The following is a 14,929-nucleotide window of genomic DNA, read 5'->3' on the forward strand; positions in this document are numbered from 1 at the left end:
GCGAGAAGCATTTGAATTGAACCTGACTCTGGACAATCAATCCTAGTTTATAGCTTGAGTCAGGGTACCAGGGAGAGGACTGGTCTGGTGGCCTGGCACTGCAGGCTACATAACTAACTCACAGACTAGAACCATCTGAGCCTGCATTTCCTCCCCTGAATAGTAAGCACAACAGCCTCTTCACTACTCCAGTGTTATTTATTCTGAATCAACACAACCAGATGGAAACAAACAACTTCTAATTGTACAGAGGTAAACAAATGCAGAGCATGTTGGAAGCTCCCTCAGTGCCAGTACTGGTACTTTAGTCATATGTTTTAGTCTGTGGTAAATAAAATTTCCTTGGATTTACCAGTGTTTTGTGAAAAGCCTTTTCCCCTTTATGCACCATGAGAATTAAATGTGGAGTGTCCTTTGTATAGTTAAATGCTTGGATACTAAAGGATGTTCTCTGGTCCTTCCTCCCCGGAGAGCCCAAAGGTGACTCTAGGACTTGGTTCCCAGGTGCTGGTATTGGTAAACCAAAGCACTATAGCCTTAGTTATTCACACGTCAAAAGGAATGAAGTCCTAGAAATTATAACCATCTCTAGATCCTAAGAGAGGAGATAGTGGGGCTACCTGGCATTTGGAAAAGGTGTGATACTGCAAACCTGTAATCCCAGGACTTGGAAGGCCAGGGCAGAAGAATATTGAGTTTGAGGCCAGCCTGGACTCCAATAGCAAGACCCTGTCTTGGGGAAAAAATAAGCTAAGGTTAAGGTTCATTGTGTTTCTATGGAAACATTTTAGAAGGGTGAGACACCTTCCTCCTTCTCCTTTATAAACAGAGAAAAAAATTCCCCTCATCTCTGGCCTATGGAGCATCTGGCTATTGGAGTAGAAGCATAGATGTGAGTGTCATCTCATCACCTCCAGGTTAAGGCCTGAGAGAGGAGTTAAACAGGAGATGGCAGGCTTGCTTAGCATGCTCAAGACCCTGGGTTCTATTCCCAGTACCATGGGGGTGATGGTGGGAGAATGAAAACCCAACATTGATCTTATTAACGTGGGGATTGGAAAGAAGGATAAAAGAGAAGTCATCATTTCACAGGATGATTAAGAGCACAGAACAGGAAGAATCTGATTGATCTGGAAGTAGATTCCAGTTCTAACACCCTATAGCCATGATACTGAAGTCAAGTTCCTTAATTCTTCTAAACACTTCCTCCTTTCATTAAAGTTGTACAGTAATACTGCTCTTCTTTATAGTTGTTGCTGGAACTGTGTGTCACAATGTGAGTAAAGAGCTAAGCAATGCCTGGGAGATGACAATGGCTAGGGAATTTCTGGAACCTTGGGGGAAGACATCTGATAGAAGATGAGAGCAATATTGCTTTTCTATTCATGGTGTGATAATTTACCACAAACTTAGAGTCTTTAAATAACAACAGAAATGTTTCATTAGGTCAGAAGACTGAAATCATTTCACAGGGTGGAAGAAGAGGTACTCTAGAGACTCTCCAGAGGTCATCTTCACCCTCTGGTACCAGCCCTCTCACTGCATATCCCAAACTAGCAGCATTCTTCAAAGCTGTCCCTCCATTCTGTCACTTCCCTTCTGTCTCACTCAGACTCCCCTGGGTCCCTTTGAGGAGAATCTTGCAGCCATAACAGGCCCACGAAGTATAAAATAGGATAATTGTTCTATCTCAAGATGTCTAACTTAATCATATATATATATATTATATATATATTCCCTTTTAGAATGCAAGGTAACATTCACATGTTCTAGGGATATGGACAATAATAGCTCTAGGGAACATTATTTCATCTACACAAGGGATCGAAGGTCTATATTTAAAGCACTTCATCTTAGACTAAGAAAATATACATATTTCGGGACGGCTACTTGAGACTGGAATAGGAAACAAACCATGCAAGTGCTGAATCATGTTCAGTAATGTTCCTAAGTTGTAAAAAGCACAGAATTAGGTATTTCCTGCAAACTGGAAATAGAAAGTTTCAAAGCAAAAGAGAAAACATCATTAGATAACTGTGGAAAGGTGCGGAGGACTGGAAGAACAAGAGAGAAGGAGGTCGGGGAGGGAGGGCTTGCAAAGGCTCCCTAGGAAAGGAAAGCCTTAAAACAGGAAGACCCAGCATGACCATGTGACCTTTGAGATGCCATCCAGGGACAGCATTGAAATCAGTCCCCAAGGTTTTCTGAATCACAAATCTAAACCGAAGAAGAGGAATGGTGGATGAACCACGAGCTCACTGTGATTTTGTTTAAGAGTTCCCCTGAGGCTGGCTGTGGTGGCACACACTTTGATTCCAGCACTGAAGAGGCAGAGGCAGGCAAATCTCTGTGATATTGAGACCAGCCTGGTCTACATAGTGAGTTCCAGGCCAGCTGTGATGACAGGGAGACCCTGTCTCAAAGAAAGACCAAAAAAAAAAAAAAAAAAAAGACAAAAAGTCTTAAGGTCTTATCTTTAACAGTTTTATTACATCCTCTGCTTCCCATCCCTCCAAATAAAATAAACTGAAAAAAAATGCATCTACATCCTTATCAGCTAATATCTGATATGCTTTTCCTGTTATTTTCAACCAGGAGGGAGAAGACAGTAACTTACTCTTCCAGATCATGGTACACAAAGGGCACTATAGTGTTGAATCCACCCTACTTGCCACTGAGATAGTGCAAACATTCCCTACTGTCTGTCCTCACACAGTTTACCTTTATATTTTGTGTATTGGAATATTTATAAAACATAGCATATCTGAAGAGAATTTTCGTTTGCTTTGTTTTGAGGCATGGTCTCATTGGAGAACCAGTCTGACTTCTAACTCTTGGTCCTCCTGTCTCAGCCTCCACAGTGCTGAAATTGCATTCAGCCACTGTGACTAGAAGGGGATGGTTTTGGGTTTAAGTGAAACAGAAAATGTAAAAATACTAAAATAAAAGCAAGATATACATGCATGTTGACAATTACCAAAGTCTGTGTAGATACAGAAAAAAATCCAATTACTTTGAAATTTTGACTGCAAAGATCTGTACTTTTCTTACTAGAAGTAACAGTAGAAATATTACCGCAGTTAAATCTATGGTGTTTGATAGATGGAATTGTTAAATTCAACTGAGATCTCAAGTCTAAATATCATATTAATAAATTATCACTGCACTGAAGCAGTTGTTTCTTACATACATAGATTATTATCTTTTATTTGTTTGTTTCATTTGTTTGAGACAGGGTCTCCCTGTATCCCTGCCTGACCTGAAATTCGCTGTATAAACCAGGTTTCAATCTCACAAATGTCACCTGCTTCTGACTCTCAAGTGCTGGGACTAAAGGAACATTCCACCAAGCATGGTGATTATTACCTTGAGGACATTAAAATCTTACAGGAGGGGCTGGAGAGATGGCTCAGCGGTTAAGAACACAGGTTGTTCTTGCAGAAGACACAGGTTCGAATCCCAGCACCCACATGGCAGCTAACAACTGTCCGTGACTCCAATTCCAGGGGATCCAATGGCCTCTTCTGTCCTCGAGGGCATTGCACAACATGGGTGCACTTACATACATGCAGGCAATACACTCACACATAAAAATAATAAAATATTTTTTTAAATCTTACAGGAAAGTATATTTGCTCAGTTATGTTCGACATCATCCTGTAGTTATTCCTCACTAAGGGCATATCAATTATGATATTAGCAAATAAGTTGACTTTTGTGATTTTTTTCCATGAATTGTTAGTTCAATACAAGGAACTTCTACATTGATATAAATATTTAAAAGTGTTAGGTAATGTGTATATCAGTAGCTTCCTTTAGAGTTCAGATATACTTATCTCACACAGCTATTTGAGGACTGATTCGCAATGTCAGTATATTAAAGCATATTGTTTTATTTCTCCCATATAATGGTTTAGTTATTTTCTTGCTGCTGTAATCAAATGTCTGAGGAAAGTAGCTTTGGGTTTTATAGTCCAAGGAGGGGAACTCATGGGATGGCAGGAGCTTGAGGCCACTGGTCACGAATCCACAGTCAGGAAGCACAGCCTGATTAATGCTAGTACTCAGCTCACTTTCTCCCTTTCTATTGACCTCTTTTCACTTAGGATTCCCATAGAATGGTGCTGCCCACACTCAGGGTGGGTTTCCCCTGCTCGGTCAAGCCTTTCTGGAAAGATGCTCATAGACACACCAAAAGCTATGTTTCCATTGCAATTCTAAAGCCCATCAAGTTGACAATGATTAACAATCACATAGAATGAGCAGACATATGGTAAGGAATGGGGTTACATGAATAATTTTGTAGATTATTTGTAAGTCTATCATGCATGTTAATAGAATATTCAAAAGGCATGTGCTTTTTCAGATTTAAATTATTTTGTTATCTTACGTTTTTTACTCTTATTTACTTGTGTGCATGTGTGTATGTGTGTGCGTGTGCGTGCGCACACAAGCATGCACATGTGTTCCACAACAAGCATGCAGAGGTCAGAGGACAACTTTCAGGAGCCAATTTTCTCCTCCTAGCATGTGAGTCCCAGGTCATCAGTCTTGAGTATCTTTATCTTTTGAGCCATCTTGCTCTCTCACTTAAAACATTTTAATTCTACACTGTATTAAGATGCAAAAATTTGTATAAAAACCTGGTCAGGGGACTGGAGAAATGAATTAGTGGTTGAGAACACTAGCTGCTCTTACAGAAGACCTGGGATCGAATCCCAGCACCCACATGGCAGCTAACAACTGTCCATAACTCCAGTTCCAGGGGATCCGATGCCCTCTTCTGGCTTCTGTGGGCACTGCATGGCATAGGCGCACTTACATATATGTAGGCAGAAACTCATACACATAAAATAAAATAAAAAGCTGCCTTTTATTCCATCACTTGGAAGGCAAAGCAGATGGATCTCTGTCAGCTTGAGGTCAGCCTGGTCTACACAGAGTTCTCGGTCAGTCAGGGTTATACGGTGAAACCCTTTTTCAAAACCAAACAAAAGATAGATTATATAAAAATCAGTGTATACATTTTATGTTTATAATATTAATTATATAAAACATATATGCATATGCATATTATCTCCATGCACTATATATGTATAGTTTTAATATATATTATATTACATTATAATCTTATATTTAGTTTATATTATATGTGTATAGTATTAGAAACAGTAACCAAATAAACAATTATTCACATTGCAACACTAAGATATGTAAGTTTACCAGGAATCCCAATACTCTGTGCACGCTGTGAAGGCTCAGTCCCTCTCTCTTCCTGTCACTTCCTCCACCCTAAGCCCCTCTTGAATTCCCAATTATCTCTAGGTTTACCACCTATCATTGGATTCTTTAAACTTTTTTTGTTATTTGTGTGTATGTGTGTGCACACGTCTGTGTGATATATGTATGGGCATGCACATGCTGTGACAGAGGACAGTGTTGTGGAGTCAGTTCTCTCCTTCCACATGTACATGGGTTCTGGGCATTTAACTCAACATTGCCAAGTTTGCAAGACAAGTACTACTTTACCCTCTGAGCCATCATCAGCCCCATCCACTATATATATTTTATTTATTTCCCAATACCATTTTCTCCTCATTCAAACAATTTTGATTTCATGATGTTATGCACAGAGCATCCCTTATACTTCACTTTTCACAGCACACCATAGAGTTTGAGATTTGGTGTTTGCCAAGTACAAATCAGAAATCTTTTTAGTATTTTATATCATTTTCTCAATTCCTCCCCTATCTCCTCTCAGATCCACCCCCACTTCCCTCCCTTCCCTACTTATGGTCTTTTTCAAAATATTGTATTTGTTATTTTTACTTTATGTGTATGAATGTATTGCTTGCACGTGGTTAGGTGCACCTCTGTCGTGCAGTCTCCAAAGAGGTTAGAATAGGACATCGGATATCCTGGAACTGGAGTTGCTGATAGTTGTCAACTCCCATGTGGGTGCTGGAACTCAAACTTTGGTCCTCTGCAAGAACAGCCACTTCTTATAACTGCTGAGCTATCTCTCCAGGCCTGGTCTTTTTTTTTTTTTTTTTTTTAAAGCCCATCAAATCCAGTTTGCATTCCCCAAATACTCTTGGGTGTAGGTCCATCCCTGGAGCCTGGTCAACATACCTAGAATTGCACCCTTAAAGAAAACTGTCTCTCCTTCTCTTAGCAGCTATCAGCTGCAATAGTTCCTCAGCTAGGGGTGGGGTTTCATTCATACCTCCCCCTTCCATCCTTGGATTTTGTCCGAGTTGGGCTTGCTCAGGTCTTCTGCGTGCTGACACAAATGTTGTGGGTTCATATGTGCAACTCCCTTTTTGTGTCCGGAAAACACTATTTCGCTGCAGTCATCTACTACTTCTGGCTCTTACAATCCTCCACACCACTTCCTTGATGAGCCCTGACCCTTTGGGGGAGGGATATGATATAGACGTCTCATTTAGGGCTGAGCCTAAATGAGGGTCTTTTTTTTTCATGTTGACCAATTGTGGGCCTCTGTGTTCATTGCCATCTGTTGCAAAAGACGCTTATTTAAAGAAAGTTGAGAGGTATATGGGTATAACCATAAGTCATTAGGGGTTGGTCTGCTTATACATGATAATTGCTGCACTATTCATAGGAAAAGAAAACAGCCTAGATGTTCATTAACTGATGAATGGATAATGAAAAAAGGGTACATTTACACAATGGACTATTATTCAGCTGTTAAGAAAAATAAAATCATGAAATTTTTAAGTAAATGAATGGAGCTAGAAACATTGATTCTGAGTGAGGTGACCCAGACACAGAAAGACAAACATCACATGTGGATATGGATGCTACCTTTGAATCTTTAGATAATGTGTCTTTCATTTGGAAAACCCATAGAGGTTAGGAAACTAGTAAGGTCCTATATAGAGAGAGAAGTGGGGAAGGGAATAATGAAAATAGTGTTGAGAATGGGAGGGCAGGTAGAGGAGGGAGTATGGGGAGGGATGACCAACCATAAAGACCTTTTAAAAAATACCATACGGAGACCTACTACTTTAGAAGCTTCCTAAAATACATCTACCTACACACATATAAAAAAAGTTTAAATGGAGTTATCCTATAATGGGGAGAGGATAGGACACCAGACAGCTCAGGCTAGCAAATAAAAAACCCAATACCAGCAATGAGCTCCCTCTTTTTGGAGTTGTTGGTCAGGGGACCCATAGATCCTCAAACAGTTTTGGTTATTGCCATTGCTCTTGGTTACCTACCAGAACTTGATGGTAAGATCCTAGTGCTGGAGACACTATATTCTTCAATCACAGAGCATGGAGAAATAAAGCTGGCATTGATCTAGAAGCATCATCCCTAATGGCTAGCTTTCATAGTGCTGGAAGGTGCTATGCATGCTACTGGAGGAGAAAAGTAATCATAAGTCTTACTCAGATATGAACCCTTCTAACTGAAAAACAACTGGCCTGGCAAAATATACCCATGAGTGAAATAGGGCACAGATATTATGGGAGTAACAAAATACTTTGTGATTGGATTTAAGGTCTGCTTCACAAGATGGAACCAATAACTGACACCATTATAAGGGTCAAGAATCTGTGGCTAGACAGGTTGTAGGCTGTAGGGGGGAACCTACTATTATCACTGGATTTTTAAAAAATTCTTTAGTTTTATTTTTGAAGTTTAGACAAATGAGATTAAGTTGTATAGATATGACTTGATTCTACTATTCAGCAACATGCTTATGAATTTCTTTTTCAAAAAAAATATTTTTATTTTATGTGTATGAGGGTATTGCTTGCATGTATGTAAGTGCACCCATGTCATGCAATGCCCAATGATGTCAGAAGAGGACGCTGAATCCCCTGGAACTGAAGTTACAGATGGTTGTTAGCCACCATGTGGGTGCTGGGAACTGAACCCAGGTCCTCTGCAAGGACCTTAATACTCTTAACCATTAAGCCATCTCTCCAGTCCCAGTGTTTATGAATTTCTTATAAAGCTTATTAATTAGGTATAATTTCACACATGATGATTCATTTTTATAGATTATCATTCCATTTAATGGTAACATTGGCATTTATTTATTGAATTTACTGTAGGGCAGAAATTTGAGCTTACAGGTTTGCTATTATGAATAAGGCAACTTTTAAATTTCTAGTACTGATTTCCAGTTACACACATTATACTCTGTCATATACATGTAGAAATGGAATTACTATTTTATTAGGTATACGTATCTTCAACTTCAGCAATGCCAAAAACTATTTTCCAAAATAGTTGATTACTGTGCGCAAAAGCAATTAATGTGCATTCCTCTTGCTCCACCTACTGGCCATACTTCAAAATTGTCATCCTTAAAATTACTGCCACGTGACTACATGACAGTGGTGGTTTTAATGGGCAATTTCCTTATTACAAATGGAGTTGAATATCTTTTCAAATTATGATGGAAAGTTTGAATATCAGAAGTTCGATCCAAAAATTAAACAATGACAAATGATGACAAGGATGTGGAGAAAGGGGAGCTCATCAACTTCTGATGAGAGTGCAGACTGGTACAGCCACTATGGAAATCAGTGTGGAGATTCCTCAAAAAGCTCAAAGTTGATCTACCATATGATCCAGACATGCCACTCCTGGGTATACATCCAAAAGACTCTATGCTTTACTAAAGAAATAACTGTTCAACCATATTCATTCATTGCTGCCCTTTTCATAATAGCTAAGAACTGGAAACAGCCTATATGTCCATCAACTAATGAATGGATAATGAAAGTATGGTACATATACACAATGGAATATTACTCAGCTCTTTTAAATGAAATTTCCTGGTAAATGGATAGAACTGGAAACAATCATCCAGAGCAAGGTAACCCAGACCCAGAAAGACAAATGTCACATGTTCTCTTTTGTAGCTGGATGCGAGCTTTGAAATCATAGGAATGTTTCAATTTGAAAATACAGGGAGGTCAAGAAACTAATAAATGGCCATGTGTGGGGGGGGTTCCTGGGAGGATAGAATGCAATGATATAAAGGAGGAAAGGGAGGGATAGAGTATGAAGGGTTAAATGGGGTGGGGAGGGTAGAGCAGAGGAGGGGCTTTGAGGAGGGATAGCTAACAATAGAGACCTTTAGAGAAAGCCATATGGAAATATGCCACTATAGAACCCATTTAAAGTATAATATACATTAGTAAAAGAATTAGGAGTTACCTTATGACAAGGGAACATTGCCCCTACTTGACAACATAGTAAAAGCCCAATGCCAGGAATGGACTCCATCTTCTGAAGCTGTTGACTAGGTGTCTCATAGACCCTCAAACAATACTGGACATTGCTCCTGTTCTTAGTTACCCCCTAGAGCTTGATGGTAAGACTCTATTGCTGAAGATAGTACATACATCAACTGTAGAGCAGACAAGGAGAAATCTACCTGGTGCTGATTTCAAAGCCTTGTCTCTACTGTCTAGCTCTCATAGTGCTGGGAAGTGTTAGGCAAGCTGCCTGAAAAGAAAATTTAGCATGAACCTTACCCAGATGTGAATCCTGTAAGCTACAATAACAACTAGCTTAGTAAAATATGCCCACTGGTACAGCTGTGGTATGGATATTATGGGAATAACCAACTACTTTTTAACTGGAATTAAGATATGCTTCATAGGAGGCATCCCATAACTGACAATTATATGAGGAATAGGAACGTGAGACCAGACAATCCACAGGCCATGGGAGAAAGCCTAATACAACTATTTTGCTAAATAGATACAATATTAAACTGATTTGTAATGAATTATTGTTATACACATAGATTGATGCATCTCTTATCTCTCACCAGAGAAGCGCCCTTATACAGCAGATGGTGATTAGCACAGAGAACCACAACTGGCCAACATGCAGAGAATAAGAGGCTTCAGACTTCTTATACCTGACTAGGACACCTAGATCAAACTTCTGCCTTCCATGGTCAGACGGCTCAGGGATCATTGCAGAAGAGGGGGGAGAAAGATGGCAGGAGCCAGAAAAAGTGGGTGACCACAAAGAAAGAGTTTTCCAGGCAGCTGGGCAGTTACTCATAAGAAATCATAACAATAGTGACAGTATGCACAGCTCCCCCATAAGTTCAAGCCAGAAAAAGTCCCAGCATGGACATGGGGAGATGGATACGAAACCCCAACCCTACCTGAGAAACTATTGACAATTGATGACTTCCAGGAAGAGGAGATTCAGTCTCATTTAAGGGTGAGACTCCTAAAAGGTTGAACAGGTTCCAGTGGAACCCACATTGAAGGGCATTTAGGGACACAAATTAGACTTTAGAGTCATATATAATAGAGTACATGAAATTGAGTGGGGGCAAAAGGGGAGGTGCAGATAGAGGAAGGGATCAAAATACCATCAAATCATATCTTTTGAAAAATCACAAAAATTCAATTAAAAATCAGAAAGAAAAAAAAATGTCTCAAACAGGCCAGTTTCAATTGGCATGATGCTAACATTCTTTCTGCTTTACTCCTCATGTGAAATAAGTAATCTGAAAGAATCTGACATTAACTCATCATTTCTTTTCCTATTCTGTCTCCTTGTCTGCACTTTATAAGGGGAACAGCTTTGAAATGACCAAACTACTTTTTAGTTTTGACTCCATTTTTGAAGTCCTCCTCTGTCCATAAAAACAATCTCCTTTTGTAAAGAACCTTTGTTCTTGTCTATGGCATGAAATTTTGGTCCATTCTAGAGTTGAAAATGAAGCAAATTAAGACCACAAAGGTAGGGGCTAGAGAGATGACTTAGCAGTTAAGAGCACTGACTGTTCTTGCAGAGGAACTGGGTTCAGTTCTCAGCACTCACATGGTGGCTAACAACCATAACTCCAGTTCTAGGGAATTCAGTGCCTTCTTCTGTCTTCTGAAGGTATTGCACACATGTGCTCACTTACACAAATACAGGAAAAATACTCATAAACATAAAATAAAATAATATTTAGAAAAAAATGATCATTAAAGCAAATTTTTGTAATTTTGTGCTTTAACGATTCCAATTCTCGATGATAAACTAAAGATCTACTCTAGATTTGGATGAATTAGGACTGTATGTAGGATATTAAGAGTGACTTATATCATAATTATACTTACTAAGCATATAAATGACCTATCTTATGCAGATCAACATGTAGATCACATGCCAATCAAATATCAGCATATTGACTATGAGAAATTTTGGCAAAAATTTTTGCTTTTGGAGGAAATAATTTATATCTAGTATAGTGTTGCTCAAAGGCCAATTTCAAACATAGTCAGCAATAAATAAATCATGGATACAAAGACGATAATAAGAACAGACCTTGAGACAAGGATTGGAATGCAAGTACATATTAAGGACATACAGGAAAGTCAACAGGCCATTGAACACAATTACTATAGAGATGGAAAGACCAACAGAGAATGCCACTGTTGAGCCAGATGCCCTGCTCCCACATGCTGTCAACTGAGCTTCTGCAGCTGTGTCAGGGTAAGAGCTCAGTGAGGCACCTCCATGACCACCACAGACAAGAAGTCCTATATTCAGGAATTCTAACAAATTACACACAGGGAAAATAAAAAAAAATTCCACACTCCGGCATCTAGTAGTAAATATCAGACCCCAGAGGGCATCTTATAAGCAATGAATGCAATCTACTATGTGTCAGTGTTCTATGCAAGAGACATGGATAGACCAGTTCACCTGTCTCTGGATAGTATAAACACAGTTTCCCATTATATGGCTGAATTGATTTGGATATCTGGATTTTTTAACCCTTCTAAGGTACTTGCAAATAGCATGGATTCTCAAGCTTACATTAAACTGTCTAGTGAATACAATAGAATTTACAATACAGAAGTGATCATTATTGTTTTGTTTTGTGCTAACCACAGTCCATATTTTGAGATGGTTTCTCAATTTCTGGAGGAATATATTGAAAACAATGGTTAACATTTTGTTCACTAATTTAATTAAATTAGTTTCACATTCTCATTGACATAGCCTCACTTTGTATGCCTAATAACTGCAAATGTGATGTTTTCTCACTACTTTTCAGAAAACGTTCTTTATATGACCCCCAAGACACAATGAGAAACATTGTGCCTATTGTAGTAAGTAACGGTCTTTTCTTGTTTGTAAGGTGCTGTGGGGAGACTGCATATAATTAATAGTTGAAATTATGGTTCAGACATGATTAGATCATCAGTTCACAGATGGGACCTCTTGATAGCTAGATGACTTTGAGCAAGTTGTGTAATTGCTTATAATTTAATTTTCTTTATTTTTATCTATAAAACGCTATGCTGTTCTAGTTATATCATCATATCTTGGTTCCCTGAAGTCACTATTTTCTGTTCTGGATCAGGGCCTTCCATGTACTATCTAACTAGGACATCACTTATCTCCTCCCTAACATTTACCTCATTTATCTGGTGTCTATTTACTCCTCAACTCTTAGTTTATAAATTACTTCCCTCAAAATACTCTTCTTGAACCCTCTAAGTATTATTTAGCTTAGGCGATATCATGATAACAATTATGTCATATTTTGCTATGATTTGCCAATAAAGAAAAATGAGCAAAGTGAAATGAATTGACTTGCTTAAGGTCATAAAGCCAGCTAGTGGCAGAGTCCCAGCATGGTCCTAGGACTATTATAAAGATTTTCATTCATTATTTCCACTTCAGAAAAGCAGTACACAAACTCACCCTCATTACAACCAGCCTTTGTGGAATACTAAAACCTAAAGTCTTCAGAAAACAGAGCTTCGGTGTATACCTAAGTGAGGTGCATTTCTTCTCCATGACATTTTAAGTTGTCAGGAAATGATGGCATCCTGGCCACTGCTCCTTGACAGCTCTATGGTTGCACTTTCTTCTTGTCACCATTATTAACATGTAACCACTGTAAGGCTGGGTGTGGTGGTGCACACTTTTAATCCCAACACTCAGGAGACAGAGGCAGGTGGATCTCTGTGAGTTCGAGGATAGCCTGGTCTACAAAGCAAGTTCCAGGCCAGCTGGGGCTACAGGGAGACCGTGTCTCAAAAAGACCAGAAAAAAAGTGTAATTTACTTAGCTCTGCTCCTGAGAAACCCACTGTTTATTTTTCTATCATGTTTTATGAATAATTCATCCGGCTGCCTAAGCCAGAGACCTAGGTTTCATCATAGACTTAGTCCTCCTATGCTCTGCATCCTACTGGGCTCTTGATCCCTCCCCTTCTACCCTTAACCACTCTTGCATGCAACCTTTCCTTTCCTTTTCCTGTGAAAATATCTAATCCCAACTTTATCCTGGAACATTACAGTAACATCCTAATGAATCTCCTCTACTCCAGTCTGCACAAAAGGAATCGAATCTAGAAGCCCAAACAGACATGGCCACAAGAACTCTCCATATTATAGTTAAAATGCCAAGTATTGTGTGTGCATGCATGAGCGTGTGTTTGTGCGTGTGTATGCGTGTGTGTGTGTGTCTATATGTGTGTGTCTGTGTGTGTGTGTCTGTGTCTGTGTACACAAAAGATATATCTTTTTACTGTTTGGCATTTACGTAGCATTTGCTCATTTTAAGCTTCTTCCTTTCCTAACAATCAAATTATTGTATTCCTTCTTTGTTTTTTTTTAAATCAGAAACAGAATTGTTTTCTTTCTCTCACTTTATTTTCACTTTTTGAATACTCTTATTTTGCTTTCTATTTCCCATGTTCCTCTCCTTACTTTATTTTTTATCATTTTTGAAAACTTTTAATACTATTTATGCCATTATTCCTGCTGTTGCTGCTGTTAGAGTTGTGGATGTTGTAGGTAATAGTTGTTTTATCTGTCTGGTTCACTACTGTTTCATGTGTTGTTACTTTTTCCCACTTTTTAAGTGGTACTGGAGAAAAAGCATAACATTTTAAGTATACTGTGTAGATGCTCTGCTGATGAGCTCTACTCCCAGCCCAGCTAAGAGTCAGTGCACCTTATTCTATACATACTCCACTCCTAGTTAAACTTCAGTGAATATTTTAATGCAAGGAATAGGGAAGACTAAATTAAACAAACACAGCCAAGAACCAGGATCCAAGTAACCATGGTTATGGAAGAGCCCAAAGACTTGATCATGTAAACTCATCCCTACAGCAATATCAGAGTGAAACAACAAAAAGACCGGGTGCACTGCACCTATTAGGTCTCACAGAGCAGGTGGTGGCACATTCTTTCAGATTATACACAACTGATAACAGACAAAAGACGATCACAGAATGAATACTCCATATACTCCACTGTCTGCCTGACCTTCCAATACATACTCTACTCCCATGAGACATCAGAAAGCAAGACCCTCAGGCTCTGTCATAAGGTGCACTATGTCAAAATATATAATTACCCCCCCAAAAAAGGTAACTATACTACAAAATACTCTTGCAAAAGTATTCAAAACTTCAAATAATCCAGTATCCTTGGACACATTATCAAGAGATATCTTCAAAAGACACTGACATAAGAGTGGTAGCAATATTCATGCCAACAGGTGGATGAAGCTCAATACAAAAACCCAAAAAATGTGAAAAACATGGCGACATGACTCCTTTAAAAGTCCATAATAGCCAGGCATGGTGGTGCACGCCTTTAATCCCAGCACTCAGAGGCAGAGGCAGGCAGATCTTTGTGAGCTCGAGGTCAGCCTGGTCTACATAGTGAGTTCCTGGCCAGCTGGGGCTACAGTGGGACCCTGTCTCAAAAAGACCAAAGAAGGGCTGGAGAGATGGCTCGGTGGTTAAGAACACTGGTTGTTCTTGCAGAAGACCTGGGTTCAAATCCCAGCACCCACATGATAGCTAACAACTGTCCATACCTCCAGTTCTAGGGGATCTGACAGCCTCTTCTGTCCTCCGTGGGCACTGCATGGCACGGGTGCACTTACCTAC

The sequence above is a fragment of the Nannospalax galili genome, unplaced genomic scaffold (assembly GCF_000622305.1).
Source record: "Nannospalax galili isolate Female #2095 unplaced genomic scaffold, S.galili_v1.0 scaffold800, whole genome shotgun sequence".
Lineage (NCBI taxonomy): Eukaryota > Metazoa > Chordata > Mammalia > Rodentia > Spalacidae > Nannospalax > Nannospalax galili.